This window comes from Meles meles, chromosome 9 (genome assembly GCF_922984935.1).
Source record: "Meles meles chromosome 9, mMelMel3.1 paternal haplotype, whole genome shotgun sequence".
Classification (NCBI taxonomy): Eukaryota; Metazoa; Chordata; class Mammalia; order Carnivora; family Mustelidae; genus Meles; species Meles meles.
The window spans coordinates 91,548,918-91,555,238 of record NC_060074.1 but is presented as its reverse complement, the minus strand read 5'-3'; positions in this window follow the sequence as shown (position 1 = coordinate 91,555,238).

The window sequence follows — 6,321 nt, the reverse complement described above, 5'->3', positions numbered from 1 at the left end:
TAGCTAATCATTTGGGTTGAGGATTTTAAAGTCGGCATAAGGCAATTCATTAATATGCTAAAATTCATATTCAGAAATTAATCCATTTGCAAATGAACTATAGCTCCCTCAAAATGACTGATATTGCCAGATTTAGAGATCTTAATTGTATAATTTGAAAATCATTAATGTTAATAACAAAATTAGTTTATTGAGTTTATAATTATTCCTAAAACATTTTAATAATGGCACTTTTTAATAATGGCACTAGATATTAGAGTTAATTTTATAGTTTAAACACAATGTGTTACTCCATTCTTGTTGGTGTCCCAAAATGCATATATTTGATTTTGAGAACATGGTTTATTAATTTTTTTAATTGTAATTTTAAAAATTTGCTATTTCTTCTTTGTGCTCCCAAAGAATTCAGTGTTTCTCTGTCATCATTTATCACCCGATGTTTGAACAGTCCTGCCACCATATAAGAGAGACGTACCAACATGTAGTAGCTACCAGAACCTGGAAAATAGTTAGCTTCTTTAAGTACTCAATCAACAAAGCTAGTGATCCTAATAAGGCACACGCACACACTAATACACACACGATTAAGACCCTGTTGGGGCGCCTGGGTGGCTCAGTGGGTTAACGTCTCTGCCTTCGGCTCAGGTCATGATCCCAGGGTTCTTGGATCGAGGCCCGCATCGGGCTCTCTGCTCTGCAGACAGCCTGCTTCCTCCTCTCTTTCTCTGCCTGCCTCTCTGCCTACTTGTGATCTCTGTCTGTCAAATAAATAAATAAAATCTTAAAAAAAAAAAAAAAAAGACTCTGTTTACTGGGGTGCCTGGGTGGCTCAGTGGGTTAAGCCTCTGTCTTTGGATCAGGTCATGGTCTCAGGGTCCTGGGATCCAGCCCCAAATCGGGCTCTCTGCTCAGCAGGGAGCCTGCTTCCCCTTTCCCTCTGCTGCCTCTCTGCCTACTTGTGATCTCTCTCTGTGTCAAATAAATAAATAAAATCTTAAAAAAAAAAAAAAAGACCCTGTTTACTAGGAGAAAGTATGAAAGTGTGATATCACTTCAAGTCTTTCAAATTTCAGATAAATGCCCCTGGCTGACTGAATTTAAATCACACATGGAACCCAAGCTCTAAGAGAATCTGAGATAATGCTGTATATGTTATAGTGTATATAAATGATGCTATTGATTCTGACCTATTCTCTAAATAAGGACACAAGTGAAGGAATCATAATGTCCCCAAGTAGCAATCCTCTCTTTGTTACATGTGCTATCTACCTTCACCTCAGCACTTAATCTGTACCACTTCACAACCCAGTAAGATGGTTAATATTATCCCCACTTTACAAAGAAGAAATTGGGGCTCACACAGGGACCTCACATTGTCTTAGATCATGTGGCTAGCAAATCATAGTGTAGTTCTAACACTCTTCTGAACATGTTATACCTGAACTCTATATTAAATTTGTTTTTAAGTAAGTCCTGAATTAACTGCTATTATTGAGGCAGACTAGTAGGGTCATATATAAACATCTGATTCTTATAATGGTCACGGTCATAAATTATCTGAAAAAATGTATTCCTACTTTAGGGAAAGAGAGGTAGGGAGAATAATAAATACATTAGAGGTATGTATTGTGTTCCTAATTCACAAAATTGGGTACAAAAGAAAAATTTAATCTAACAATTTAAAAGTAGATGGTCTACTTAGGTTTTCTTGCTTGAAGGAGTCCAGTGATTTTGTAATGCATGAATAGATGTTGAAACTTAGTGTGGGAGATGTTTGGTAACTTTCCTGAGATCACAAAGTAATTTGGCAACTTTGTCTCTAATCACAAAGCCTGGGTTTGTTCCATTATACCAGACGCCTTCATGACACAGCTTCAGAAACTGTAAAAATAGTTTAATAAAGATTTTTAACATAAATTCTAAGGGGACTGTTTTGTTTTCATTATATACTTACTATCTATTATTTTCATTATATGTATATATATATATATATATATGCTTGCTCATATAGTTTTATTACAAAGTAATTATAATTGAAAGATGGAAGAAATGTTTACCATCTGAATTGGGTTGAATGGCGTCCCTATCCCCACCCCAAAAATGTATGTCAACCTAGAACCCCAGAATGTCACCTTATTTGGAAATTGGATCTTATGTGGAAAGATGTATTCAAGTTAAAAAGAGGTCATACTAAATTAGGGTAGGCCCTAATCCAGTGACGGTATCCTTATAAGAAGAGGAAAATTTAGGGGCTCTTTGGTGGCTCAGTCAGTAAAGCGTATGACTTTTCATCTCAGGTCATGATCCCAGGGTCCTGGGATCAAACCTCACATCGGGTTCCCTGCTCAGCAGGAAAGCCTGCTTCTCCCTCTCCCTCTGCCCCTGTCCCTGCTCTCTGTCTTTCTTAAATAAATAAATAAATAAATAAATAAAATCTTTTAAAAAAGGAAAAAAAAAAGAGAAAAATTTCAAAACAGAGAAATGCACACAGAAGAAACACGCACACCAGGAGAACATCATGTGACAGCAGAGGCACAGATTTGAATGCTCAGTCTGCAAGACAAGAGACAACAAAGTCTGCTAGTAACTTCCTGAAGATAAAAAGGGGCCAGGCAGGATCCTCCCCTGGAGCCTTCAGAGGGAGCAGGGTCTCCTAGGGACCTTGATTTCAGACTTCTAGCCTTAGAACCGTGAGACAATACATTTCTGTTGTTTTAAGCACCCAGTATGCAGTACTTTGTGCTTTGTTTGGTTTTGTTTGGCTTTATCCTCACTTTAATCTAATTATCCTGTTAAAAAGGGGAATATGCACAAGCATAACTGCCCTATCATATAGCACATATAATTAATATGTAAGGACAACTGATTACATCTATGAGAGATGGTGTGACCTTAAGCATTTTGCATACTAGTTTACTGATGTTAAGTCTCAATTCCTGTACCAAGAGAGCCAAAGGGAAAACAAACAAACAATAAAAGAAACAGTAATGTCCTCCTTAAGAGAAAGAATTTACCAAGATAATTGCTTTAAACCTACAGATTAAAGTGGGGGGAACCCTCAAAACTACCAAGTTTACTCACTCAGCACACAGCAGATCAAAATTAACCCAATCAGTAAAACAGGCATGAGCACTAACTGCTAACCACTGTCAGGCACCTAAGCGCTACCTAGGTTTAAGCACTTGGCAGAAAAGCAGTGTACCAAAAACATGCATTCCTCTTCTCGTTCATCCATTTCTTTACCCACACACACATTTACTATTACTTGGACTAGGCAGCAACAAGGACAGCTCATCTCCTCTGGGAAAACAAGAAAATGAAAACTTGAGTTAAGAAGGGCCTATGAGGGGTGCCTGGGTGGCTCAGTGGGTTAAGCCTCTGCCTTCCGCTAAGGTCATGATCTCAGGGTCCTCCCATCTGGCCCCACATAGGGCTCACCGCTCAGCGGGAGCCTGCCTCCCCTCCCGGCCCCTGCCTACCCCACTCTCTCTCTTGCCTGCCTCTCTGCCCACTTGTGATCTCTGTCAAATAAATGAATAAAATCTTAAAAAAGGGGCGGTGGGGGGATTATGAAGCAACAATTTCAGGGACAGAAAAGTGCTTGTATTGAGGGCCTACTACTTCATCCACTGAAATTAGCTCAACAGGTGCTGGAAAACAGGTTCATAACTGAACTAGCAGAAGCAAAGCAACACTACTAACAAGCAGCTGGGACGAGCGGCACAGGGGGAGGACGTGATGTCCTCGCACGTCACCACCCTACCGCTCTGGCCCACCATCTTCCCATCGCACTGGACCTGAACACACGGTGGCCGCATGTTGCAGGAGCAGCGGCATCTCCTGTATGACACGGGCCACCCCCGTTCCTGTCACCACCTCTTGGGGATAAGCCCATCGCGAGGGCACCGTCCCCTGGGGCTCGGTCAGACTCGGGAGATGCGAGTCGGCATGAGCAGACAGTCCTCCTCCAGGCAAAACTGTCCGGGCTCAGAGCCCTGGGGTAGCCCAAAGGCCAGGAGGGGCAACCCGGGGGCAGAGGCCGCCCCATGCCTCCGGATCCCACGGGGGAACCCAAGTCACTGGCGGACTCGGGGTTCCCCCCACTCTCCAAGCCCGCTCTCCCCCTGATGCTTGGTGGGACCATGTTGCTCTGCCTCGCGTCAGGCCCTCTAGAAAGGAAAGGGTCCCAGAGGGGTCCCCCAGGGAAAAGAAAGGCGGGCGGCAGCACCCCGGTGCCAGAAGGGCCGAGCACACTCTCGCCGTCCGGCTGGCTCACCTTTCCCGCAGCTCCCGCAGGTACTCTCCGGGCCGCTTCATCTCCACAGGTTTGTCCAAGTGTGCGCGCATTGTAGGAAGAACAAGCCGCTGGGGCAGCAGCCTGTGGCACGTCCTGTTTGTGGCACTTTGTTCCTGCAGCCCAGAAATGAATGCGCCATCTAGTGATAGAATATATATTTTCACAGATTATTTTACAAAGTATTTTACATATAAATACACATACACATTTTGAAAAATAGCCCGTGAGGAAGAAAACATGGTCATATTTGGCCATAGAAACAGCTGCTTTATTATTTGTATTTATTTAGTGCATTGTTGCCTATCAAATATTTTGTAATCAGCTTATAGAATAAAATAATGCAAAATATATCCATCTGAAATATTCAATTCATAAGAATTAGCACTTATTTAAACATTTATGAAAATGGTAACTTGGTATATTAATATCTTCATTTAGAATTGATTAGCATATCTTAATTTTTATGTCATTAATTCTTATCTACACTTCAGTGTGAGTGGTATTGAATTTCTGTACTTAATTTCTTGAAAATATAGTTGTGATTGAAATGTAGATCTTAAAATCTAAGGGGGAAAAACAGTGAATCTTATGTAGGAATGTGAGATTAAAGGAATTTTTAGCTTGATTCTTGACTTAACATAAATGTGTCTTTCTGACTTAAAAGTCCCTTAACTGTGTAAATGTATGGCATAAAGCACTGTCTTTCGTGAAATGAAAAATTTAGTAGATAATTAATCATGCCAATTGTTTTAAGACGGGTATTCATTTTTAATGCATAATGTGAATGAAAACTACCAAATTATAGAAATAACACATGAAATCTCTGGCTTATGGGCATTTGGGGAAAGCTAAAGGATAGCAGTGAACATAAAACTTCCAGAAGAGATCACTTCAACAGCTTTTTCCTCTCATATTAGAGAATGTTTTGCTGTTCAAACTCTGCTTTTTTGAACAAGAAGACGTTCTCTGATACAAATAAGATGAAAGCCCCACATCCAAAAAGATGTGAGAAACTGACTGTATGATTTTAACGCTACGTGGATTAAGGTGAAAACTGAGTAGGTTAGTTTGCAGTGTGTAGTGAATATGGCAAGAATCTATAGAAATGATATATAACTCTTAAAATCATGAATTATTGCTCTATTTTTTCCTACTGCTTGGTATGTTTTTGTTGGTATTGGTTTTTAAATAACCATAATTTTAGTCTCTTTTTCTCTAAAAGAATCATAAATGAATGGAAAAATTAGAAGTATAATATAAATAATATTTTTTATACCTTCTTGTCTATCATTCCCAGATACTATGGTGGGTATTTTTTTTATAAACAAGGCCATTCTTGTTATAACCACAATAAAACCATCGAAACGAGAAGGTTTACCTTAGTAAGTTGCTATCATCTAATTATCAAAGGATAAGCAGGTGTTGGCAATTGTCCCCAAAACATCTTTTACAGCTAAAGTATCCAATTCAGAATTACATGTTACATTTAGTTGTAATGTCTCTCTCATCTCTTTTAGTCTAGAACAGTTCCTTAAAATTCATGAGATTGATATTTTTATAAACTACGGGCCTTTTTTTAAAGATTTTATTTATTTATTTGACAGAGAGAGAACACAAGCAGGCAGAGAGGCAGGCAGAGGGGGAGGGGGAAGCAGGGTCCCTGCAGAGCAGAGAACCCAGTGTGGGGCTTGATTCCAGGGCTCTGAGATCAGGACCTGAGCCCAAGGCAGCGGCTTAACCCACTGAGCCACCCAGACATCCCAGGCCTTTTTTTTAAAGATTATTTTTTTAGTTTGGTTTGTCTGATATTGCCTTATGACTAGATTCAGAGCTACATCTTTGACATGAATATCACAAAAATGATGCTGCATTCTTCTCATTGCATCCTATCAAATGGCAAAGTATTTCCATTTGCCCCATTATTGATAGATAGTGTTTAATAATTTAAGATGGTGTTTTCCAATCTTGTCTACTGTAAGATAACTCTTTTTCCCTTTGTGATTATAGTTATTTTGTGGGAAGGT